The following is an 11484-nucleotide window of genomic DNA, read 5'->3' as shown; positions in this document are numbered from 1 at the left end:
GCTCACATGTCTTTCCCTCATGATCATGTTTCTTCCATAAGTATCCTATTCTTACAGCCTGGATGTGGACTCAGGTTTGGACCCAGAGATTCTGGAATTATGAATAAGCCACAGTAAATGAAGTAAGAGAAATTTGCAACTTGTTATTATAAAGGAAGCTCATTTATACACATTCCCTGTCAGTTAGGCAATATCCTCTATGGCTTTTCTTCCTGTGATGATTACTTTCCCATCTTATATCCTTGGGAGAGGACTCACAGCTCGGCCCGCTTCATGTATTTGTTCACAGCCTTAAATACCTAATACATTAAGCTACTGGGAGAACCAAATTTTCATGATTCCTTTGTGTCCTGATTTCATTAACATTTTTAAACTCGCTGTTACTAAATTTTCTGTTCATACACCTGTTCACATATTTTATCTGGGAGGCAACCTGCCACGGAGTATTGACCCGGAAAATAAGAAACTGAAAGCAAAAAAAAACAAACTAAGAATCTGGATAAAGCTAAAAATAATTTTAACCACTCTTCACGGATGTTTTGGGAGGAGGAAGTTTGTGCAGCCATCACAGTTGGACAAGATAACTTCTAAGTCCTTTCCAGCTGTAAGAGACTTTAAGAGAATGAGTTTTGCTTAAAAAGTCGAGTCTGATGATCGTAGGCGCAGCCTCCCTCATGGCCAGATTCTGTGGCCCCTGTCCTCCAGTAGCTAAGTCTAGTGTATTACTTAACTCTTATTTGAAGCATCATCCTCATCAGCCTCTAGTGCTAGTTCTGATCTGAGGCAGTTGTTAAAAGTTTCCTTCTAACTACCTCTGTGTTGCTCCTTTAGAGTGTCAGTGCACAAGTCCAGGGCTGTGAATTTGCACCTTTCCTGGCTGAAGTCTTAAACAAGGCTCTGAGAGAACAACTGCTATACTAATGAAGCGTGGCTCCCCATACCTAATCCACATCCTCCTAGGTTTCTAGCAGCCCTGCTGTGGCAGAGACACAGGAAATTGGCTTGTCCAGCATATTCTTTGGTGTTCTGTACAAAGGCTGCAAAACTAAAACACAATTTCCTAAACTTCTTGTCAACTAGATTGTGAGTGTGATTTAGTTTCTTTAATCAGATGTTCTGGTATGAGACTAAAATTCAGAAGTGGCTAGCATGGGGAAAGAGACACAGCATGAGCCATTGATTATTTCATGTAGATCAGCATTGAATTGACTTGGTTCCAGAGCTGAGAGCTCTGGCAACAGCTTCCTAATAGTGCAGCTTCCTGATTTTGGCAAAGACAGAAACCCCATGGTGTGATCTGGGGAAGCCATTTCTGAAGCTCAATTTAGATTCTGTTTCTTCAGGCTTCTCAGCAATTCTGTGAGCCATAAATGCTTTTTCATAAGCCGCTTTCTGCTTAGCCAGCTAGTACAGATTCTGGTATTTCTATTACAAGCCCTCACTGACCTCTCACAACCTCTTTGACAACTCTTGGCCTTACACCTCTCAAAGTTATTCTCCAAACTAAAACCCATACTCTTGTTGCAGCTCAGTTTAAGCTATATTAAGGACTCATTCTGCTTCAAGACCTGAGCTAGATGCTAGAATTAATGACATAAATGGGTCTCTACCCTTATGGAATTTACAATACAATGAGGCAACTAATTGTATAATCAACATATCAACCAAAGGCAAGAAATTTGAGACCTGGGATTCTGCTACCTAACTAAAATGACATGGAAAAAAATGCCCTGTATTATGCTCAAAAAAGAGTTGTAGCTCAATATGTGGTATTTCCCTTCCTTCCTCCCTCCCTCTTCTGGTAACCCTATTAATGAAGGGTTGTTTTTCTCGCCTTGCCCTCATGAAAGAATTTCAGGTCAGACTCTCCACTTTATCTGCCCTATGGCATATCTAAGAAATATCAAGCTTCTTCTTCTCCAAGTACCAGGATATGACAAGAATAGTTTCAAGTCCTGATGCCTTGGGTCAAGGTGAGGGGTACTTTGGGTTTTGGGTTATGGCTTCAGGTGGGTACTAAAGAGCCCAGACATGAAGAGGATAGCTGAAGAGGTTGACAAGCCAGCAGGCTCTTTGGGACTTGCCCACACACAGCACCTTTCTCTGACCCTAAATTCACTATAAAAAGAACTAGTTCAAAGCAAACTGTTCTGGAAGCACTGTTACATCTTTATAGTGATTCTATTTGTGTCAGCAAAGAGGGCTGAAGTATCCCATTCTGCTACAATTGGAACAATTACCCCTTAAATGTGATAATTACAGTTTGATCATTTTGTAGGCAAAGGGAAGATTAGTTCCAAGATTTGCTTCTGCTGGTTGGCATTTTCTGTGAAGAAACTGCTTATAATCCAAGGCCATAGGCTTCACATTTCAGAGCAAAGTATGATGTCTTCTAGTGCCTACATTTCAGAGAAAAATTCTGAAACTTCTGTTTTATAAAGTGTTGCTAAATTTAAGGGCAAGCCAAGGCAACTGTCTGGATAATTTCAACCAGGAGGAAGAGACCTTTGCATGTCCTCCATCAACTCAAGAGCTGGCTACCTTATCAGAAACAATACTGACATCTTGGCATCCATTCAACTAAGATGGCAACATAAATAGTCTATCAAGGCCTTGCAAAAGGGAAAAAAGAAAACCTCTATTCAGATTTTATTTTGTATAGTAAGCTGAATAATTGGTCCTCCCATTCTGGACACCAGAATCTTATCTGCAATATTTAATGTTTTCCATCTTATAATGGCTGAAAAAAATGAGAATAAACAAACACAAGCTATGAAATGAACTCAATATCAGATACTGTGAAAATTATTTAAGCATATACTTATATAAAACCAAATGTAATTATCACAATGGTGGTGGAAGGTATCTTTAGGAATGATGAAACTCCCATTCTGCCCAGAAGGTCCTCATTTGTCATCCTGATTCTGCATTAAAATCCTCTCTAGGTCCCCATAGGACCCCATTCTTACATCTACCTTTAATGGCACTTAGTTTTGAGGTTTTGAGAATCCTTAGTCTTTCTACCTGCTAACTGCATCACTATATCAATATTCTATGGTTCTAATGACTGACATTCCTTATATATCAACCCAAAGATATACAGAATGCTCAACACGGTTCACCGTCCTGCTGAGATCTCTGAAGCTGCTGTGGAGCTGAGCAGTGTTACATGTGCTCCTTGAGCTTCTAGAGGGAAGAGTACCACTTCCAGGAGAGGTGCAATCTTCATGAGTCTCCCACACCATCCAGAGGGCCTCTAGCTCAGACTACTTTTTGTCTCAAAAACACCCTTTTTTCTCCCACATCCCTATAGCAACTTAGACTATTACAGTATCACCATTTCTAATTTTGTCATGCATGATTTGTTCATGTTCTTATGAAAACTAGAGAAAAGATCCCTTGTTACCTCTGGGTCTTCCATGAGGAAACATTTACCCCATTCCCAAGAAATTCTCAATCAACTTCCTTCCATAGAGTCTCAGGCTGTATAGTGTGACTATGCCATGAAATCACAGTTATCAGTCAATGTTAGGTAACTAATCCAAGGAGAGCCAATCAGACTGCCTTCCCTGGAAATTGAAAATTGGCTCAGCTGACTGCTCTCTTGCACAGGAGAAATACAAATGCAGATGCTGTGGCATGGACCTTTTCTATCCCATACACTAAGCATCAGAGAAAATCAATATGGAGAAATAAGGCAACAGACAGAGAAAGTAGGGATAAGTCATGAGGAAAGTTCTGGTTCCCAGAAACTTTTCAAAGCATAGTTCCAGTCTTTCTGAGACTGATACTGTGCTGCCTTTGGACTTCCTGAGCCACCCTCTTATCCTTATTATTTTATATTCCCCTTCCATGATTCCTGCACTTGCCAATAAAAATTATCTTAATAAATGCTATGCTGCTTATTGTTAAAAAAAAAAACCTCTAGAACAAAAGCATGTTTCTCATTCCAACAACATAGCTAAAGACATCAGCGTAGAAAGTTCTTGAGGAAGGCTGCATATTGTAAAGAGAGATGTCCTCTGGGGTCAGACATTCAAAGCCTCAAATACCACCACTAGAAGTGGTATATGGCTGGCCCTGAAAGTTCTTTAACCTTTTAGGATTCAGCTTCTGCTTCTGTAAAATGGAGATAATAATTGCTACCAGGCAATGTTGTCCCAGAGATTAGAGCTCATGTCCCAAGAGTGTCTAGCACTCTCATTGGCACATAGAATGCATGTGATAAAAGAGAGCTTCTATTATTTTAAATTCCTGTTTCAGTGGTTGCCCCAGGGAGGTAGCTGGAATTGGTGAACCTAGCTTAAAATTTTCTAAAATAAAACTAAAAACAGAAATTATGTAGCTAAGAAAGGCTGGTTTTCTTCATTATCAATGTGTAAATCTACCTCCAATAGGATCAAACAAGAAGTGAGCCTTTCCTCAAAAAGTTAAATACAAAATTACTGTATGACCCTACAATTTTGTGCCAATGTATATGTCTGAAGAATTGAAATCAGGTCTTCAAACAAATATATATACACACATGTTCATAGCAATCCTTTTCTTAATAGTCACAAGGTAGAAATAGTCCAAATGCCTATCAAGAAATGAAAGGATAAACAAATTATGGCATATACATACAGTGGAATATTAAACAAAGGAATGAAATACTGACACATGCAGATAAACACCTCAAACATTATGCTAAATGAAAAAAGCTACACACAAAATGTCACATACTTTAAGGTTTGGTTTATATGAAATATACAGATTAGATGAATCCATAGAGACAAAAAGTACATTGGTGTTAGCCAGGATCTGAGAGAAGCAGGGAAGGGGAAGAACTTCCTTAATAGGTACAGGAGTTTACTCTGGAGCTATGGAAATACTTTGGAACTAGAAAAAAGTGGTAGTTGCACAACATTGCAATTGTACCAAATATGACACTTAATTGTTGATTTTAAAAATGTTGATTTTATGTGATATTATCTCCAATAAATTTTAATAAAGATATGGTTTAAATTATAAAAAGAAGGAACTAACAATTTTTTAAAACCTCTTCTTAATGGTAAGAGTTGAAAACAGGGTAAGGATGGCAAGAGTAAAGTTAATCAAGAGTCCCCCAGTTCTGCCCAGACTGGTATAGATCAGCTATTTAAGCTGGCATTATGGAGTCAGGGCTTCTTCCTAGAGCCAGAAGGATAGCAGGAAAAGACCCAGAGTAGGTGTTAAGAGCCATGGCTCCATCACTAAATAGTCAGCTCCCTAGCTGAGCCTCAAGTTTCCAACCTGGTGAGCTTCCTGGTGGGGCTCTCAGTAAATAGTAAATATGAAGGAACTCATTACCCATCATAAAAATATAAAGTTTCCTACATGGGTTAGGATTCAAATTTCAGTTTATTTGTTGGGTGTCCCTCAACACGATATTTACGCCCTCTAATTTTTTATCCTACCTACCTTGCAGAATTATTTTGAGAACCAAAAATAATATATGTAAAGTACCTACTTTAATTTAAGTAAATGTTCAGTAAATTGAAGCTTCTAGCAGGAAAGGGAAAGAATAAAAGACAATGAGCAAAATGGGTATTGAGGATGAAGCAGAAATGTCATGACCAGTGCAGGAATTATGATAGCTGTACATGTGCTGCTCTTTCCCTCTAGCACATTCATAGCATACATTACTAATCTATCATGGTATTCTTGTCTCTGGCACCAAGATGTGATCTCACAATCTTCATTGCTTTTTCCCAAGCAGTCACTGTCAGTTGAAAGGAAACCTAGCCAGGCATGGCAACACACACCCATAATTACAATGATTCAGGAGGCTGAGACAGGAAAATCACAAGTTGGAAGCCAGCCTCAGCAACTTTCACCCTGTCTCAAAATTGAAAAACGGTTTGGTGATGTATCTCATGATAGAGCACCCCTGGATTCAATCCCCAGTACCCCACAACATAGACACACACAAGAGATGAAAATTATTTGTCATTCCTTGTACATATTTCCTAGAACAAGTAAAAAAGCTTCTTGGGGGCTGAAAAATAATGTATCTCTAAGAGTATACATAATTTCACAATTCATGCCCATTTCCCAATAAAAATAAGTGGTGGAAGAACAAAGGAAACATTTCTGCAGAATGTGCAACTTGTTCAATTCTGAATTCCAACATTTACTTGCACTATGACCTGGGATGGTCATTTCAGCTTTCTGAACCTGTTTTGTTGTCTATAAAGGCTGTTATAACCAGCTCATATACTAAGGAGGTCAAATGAACTGTTCTACATAAACAAGCACCCAAAAAGATAAAAATGGCATCTATCAAGGGTTTGGGGAGGAAGGCTAGCCTGTTGCATTTTTGGGAAATGGGGAAGGATGAGACTTTGGTGAAAATTTTCTAGCTCCCCCATGCCCCAGTGTAAGAACTGGACTCCAAAGATGAGGCCCTGCAGTCATTCTGGTCACTGGTGTGGTCAATTAGTCACTCAGCTACCTCGGTCACAGAGGGCAGAGATGCAAAGTCAACACACAGACAACGGGAGCTGGTGAGAACTGGCTGTTGACAATCTCAGTGGATGTCCAGAGCTCATTTATTTTTGGAATGCATACAACTGTTATAGGATTCAGGTGGGGTGTGCCCATCAATCATAAATAATCAAGATAATATCCATAAGCCAATCATCTTATGCCTAATGTAACAGCACTATGAGGAAGCTCTAAATATTGCTGTCATGGTGGAAAGCAGTCTGGAAGGGTCTTTGTCCCTAGGGGAAGGGGCCTTCAGAGTCAGGGGTTTCCTGACTCTTGGTTTCCTGGCCTGGTAGTTTGGCAATACTAACCACAAATGCTGAGGATGAGGTTTCACTTACAACTCACTAGAGCAGAGTACCCCATCCTGCAGGTGTTCCTGTCAGGCCTGAATGAGCATAGATTTTTCAAGCACTCTGAGTTGCTCATAGCTGCTAGCTGCTAGCAGTAAACCGAAAGTTATTCCAACAAGGCCCCAGAATTCTATTAACCATTTATGTCCCTTTGAGGTTCAAGGCAGCCAAGAAGTTAAATGAAGAGGGCTCCTCTGATCAGGTATCTTGAGCAGGAGCTATAGGCTCTGCTAGGCAAGAGGTTACCCCTGGACAGGAAAGAAGGGAATCTCTAAGATCTCCCAGGTTCATTACCTAGGACAGGGGACCTACATGAAATGCCTGGCCTTGACTGCTAAGAGAAAAGCCCAGATGAAAGGACTAAGCAGGCAAATATTCTTTCTTTTCAATGCTGCTCCCCAGCCTAGTGGCCTTCAGTGATTCTTCTCACTCACTGATGAAGCAAAAGAAATCTTGAGAGCCAGACACACCTCTTCCAACCTCATCTTCCAAATCTACCCCAAACCCATTTCTTCATTCTCTCCTTTCCCAAGTGAACCAGGTTTCCTCATACATACTTGCCCAGATTTGCAATTGCCTTTCACACACAACATAGACCACACCACCATCCATCAAATCCATTTAAATGAACAACTGTGTACGTATCTTTCCAAAGTGAAGCCTTGCCCAGGCTCCCCATTCTCTTGGCAACCTGTACTTCCTTTCATTCTAGTATTATTACAACTAAACCAACAGCAACCTGAGGACAGGATTGTATTTTATGTCTATATATTCCTGGCCTACCATAGTGTCTACCACCATAAATTATGTTCAATAAGGATTATTTGAAAAATAAATGAATAATCAAATGAGACACCCCAAGATATAATGTAATATTGCAACTATATAATGTTTTGACAGATCTTTTTTCTTCTTTTCTTTTAATCATTCTTTCCTTTGCTTCATTCTAATTGACAAACTTGTATTTGAGTGTGACTGTCAGCCTCCTAGTATAATTAGGACAAAAGTTTCCTCCAGATTTTCAGGAGACAGGGAATGGTGGTCATCTTGAAGCCATTTTTTTAAAAATGTGATTTAACAATAAGGCCAACCAAAGCATTTGTGAAAATGGTTTTCTCTGACTCGGGGATTAAAAAAAAAAAAAAAAACTATTAAGCCAGCTTCAGAAATAAGAACAAAGAACTATCCTCTTTTCCTTTCCACATACTCCCCCTAGTGTCAAGAACTCCAAGATAAGGAAGAAAATTAAACCCATAAGGTCCAGAGCAGTCTGTTACTATGCTTCACTCACATGCTTTTAAAAAATGCACTGGCATTCCTTCACATCATCTCTTCTGAGAGAAAAGGATGGACAAATGTCAGTGGTTCAAGCTGCATACTTTCTCCTTGAAGTTACGCCAAAACTACAGTTACAGTGCTAGGTGGCCTCTGGCAATTGTGCTCAACAAGTTCAGGCAAATCAATCATTTCTTCTCCCAATGTCATGCAGTGATCTGGCTATGAGAAATGCAACTCAGAAAGCAGCCTAGTTTAGCCATACCTCAGAGACCAACAGGGTAGCAGGGATAGTGGGTCATGCAATTTTGCCCAACCTGGGTTCCTAGGCCCCTGAGCATCAGAGAAGAGTATTTTTTTTTGAGAGTTTTGATATTTTAAATGCCTAAAGAAATTGTATTGTCATTAAAATGAAACTGGCAACTCACCAAAGAAATTGGTAATTATCTTTGCCTTCAGCTAGAAATTTATCAGCTTAGTGATGGATTAACACTGCTTTCCTCCCACTAGTTTCACTTGAATTAATTGAAAAATACAAAAATAATGGCTTAATGTGTATAGTTAGTAAAAAGTAAGACATTTTAAAATTTGAAGCTGATAAGAATAGAAAAATAATTCAAGTACTCCTTCACAATGAAAAAAAACTGGGACCCACTACCCCCTCCTATCCTACTAGCCTCTGAGATAGGGATAAAGTTTATCCTATAAACTATGCCAGGTCATCTCAAGACATTGGAAGAAGAAATCATTCATTTGCCCATACTAGTGAATGGCAAATAGTTATTTTCTGGAAAGGAACCCAAAATGACTTATCCATCTGGGCTCATACATTTTCAAAATTTCCTATGAATCTATTGTAAAGCCCAAGTTCCTGGAAGACTTAGCTGCGGGTGGCTGTGGTGGTGGCGTCCAAGATGTCGACCAAGAATTTCCAAGTCAGTGATGGGGACTAAATTTGCCCCGACCAAAAAATGTGGAAATGTAAACTTTGCTAGAAGAACCAGCTATAATCCATGTGGTCGGGAGAAAACAACTGAAGCAAAAATGATGAAGGCTAGGGGTACTGAAATAGGAAAGACACTTGCAGAAAAGAGCCGAGGCCTATTTAGTGCTAATGAGTGGCAGTGTAAAACTTGCAGTAATGTAAATTGGGCCAGAAGATCAGATTGTAAAATGTGCAATATTCCAAAGTATGCTAAATTAGAAGAAAGAACAGGATATGGTGATGGTTTTAATGAAAGAGAAAATGTTGAATATATAGAAAGAGAAGAATCTGATGGAGAATATGATGAGTTTGGATGTAAAAAGAAAAAATGCAAAGGAAAGGCAGTTGGTCCTGCCTCTATATTAAAGGAAGTTGAAAATAAACAATCAGAGGGAGAAGAGGTGAGGATGAAGATCTTTCTAAATATAAATTAGATGAGGATGAGGATGAAGATGATGCTGATCTCTCAAAATATAATCTTGATGCCAGTAAAGAAGAAGATAGTAATAAAAAGAAATCTAATAGATGAAGTCGCTCAAAGTCTCGATCTTCACATCCACAATCTTCATCACGCTCATTATTCCCCTCAAGTTCAAGGTCTAGATCCAGGTCCCATTCAAGAAGTTCTTCCAGTTCGAAGTCAAGATCTCATTCAAGTTCCAGAGAACGTTCAAGACCTGGAGGGTCGAAATCAAGATCCAGCTCTAGGTCCCACAGGTCCCCAAGAAAAAGACCTTATTCAAGTTCATCATCTTCTGAGAGGAACAGAAAGAGAAGTCGTTCTAGATCTTCTTCACCTGGTGATCGTAAAAAAAGATGAACAAGATCACGGCCACCTGAAAGGTGATTGGTGAAAACACTAAACAACCCTAAGCCCACAGCCAACTCCTATGGAACACCACTACTTTACCCAGGCTCCACAGGTCATCTTCTGGATCATCCCATTCTGGTTCAAGTTCAAAAAAGAAATAATGTATTAAAAATTACATCTTTAAAAAAAAGCACAAGTTCCTTAGCCTTCCTAATTCACCTTTTATCTCCACTAATTCCACCCAAACTCCATAAAATTCCTTTGCCCCAGTCTTCCAGGTTTCCTCGCCAACCTCTGACCATGTTCTGAACATTTGCTCATTCATTCAACATGTATACATCAAAGACTTGTTACAGGCCAAGCTTTATAGTCACTGCTGCAGACACAGTAACAGATGTGGTCTCTATCACATGAAGAATACAAAAAGTAAGTTCAGGGACATGGGGAGACTGGGTTGCTCTAGGAGTCCTTTAAAAAAAAGCACCACATCTGCATGTTGTATGTGTGTGTAGTGAAGAAATGGGTGCTTCTAAAGAAGTGGCATTTAAACTGGGATATGAAGAATATGAAGGAATTGCCCAATTAATGAGAAAAATGTGCTCCAAGTTGAGAAAGCACTATATGCAAAGGAGGTGAGTAGGAAGCAGCAAGATTAGTAAAGAGTGTTTGCTCACTCATAGACTTCTTGCCCCACAATCTTTTTTTTTTTTTTTTTCAGTACTAGGAACTGAACCCGGGGGCATTCTACCACTAAGTTACACTCCAGCCTTTTTTATTTTTAATTTTGAGACAAGGTCTCACTAAGTTGACTACAGCCTCACTAAGCTGCTGAGCCTGGCGTCAAACTTGCAATCCTGTGCCTCAGCATCCAAAATCGCTAGGATTATAGGCACACACCACCATGCCCATTCACAATCTCTTAACAGAAACCCTTTTAAAAGTTCAAATCCTCTCTCTTGATAACTATAGCCAAAGAGTATCTCATTCTTAACTGAACTAAAGACTTTTTTTAACATTTACATGACACTAATCTATTACTTCTTTATGCAGAAGTCTATTCGTATACATGTTCTATTCTCCCGGTTATACTCCAAATTCTTGGAGGGCAGAAATCCTTGCAGTCATTACATATCTCACAGAATTTCTTGCATAAAAAAAGGAATTCAAATAATTATTGAACTGGATTTCTTTTCTTTAGATTCTTCACACATCTAGTCTTAAAGGTAGCTGGTATTCAGATATTTCTGTGAGTGAAACTGAAAAAAAAAATTTTTTTCAAGCCCAGAAAAAGGTAATGATTGTGAAGAATCATACTGTAAAGTGTATGAGATCTTACCCTCTTTGCTACCTATCAAGTTAGCCTGCACAGTTGTATGGATTCTACTAGAAGATATGAAGATTCCTTGGCTAGAAACAAAAGATGCAACTACCAATAGCACAGCAAGAGCGCCAGTATATCTGTGCCAGATCCCCTGGGCCCAGAGTCCCACAGTATGATGCAGACCGGCCCAGGTGGATTCCTGAGCATGCAATGGGTTGCATTACGGAGTAGA

The 11484-nt window shown here is 39.3% G+C and overlaps 1 pseudogene; it reads left to right on the top strand.

Annotated features, from left to right (window-relative positions):
• The first annotated feature begins 9029 nt into the window (after positions 1-9029).
• Positions 9030-10092, top strand: LOC113179964 (zinc finger Ran-binding domain-containing protein 2-like; annotated as a pseudogene).
• The last annotated feature ends 1392 nt before the right edge of the window (positions 10093-11484 follow it).

This window comes from Urocitellus parryii, chromosome 4 (genome assembly GCF_045843805.1).
Source record: "Urocitellus parryii isolate mUroPar1 chromosome 4, mUroPar1.hap1, whole genome shotgun sequence".
Taxonomy (NCBI): Eukaryota; Metazoa; Chordata; class Mammalia; order Rodentia; family Sciuridae; genus Urocitellus; species Urocitellus parryii.
This window is presented reverse-complemented; position numbering and strand designations above follow the sequence as displayed.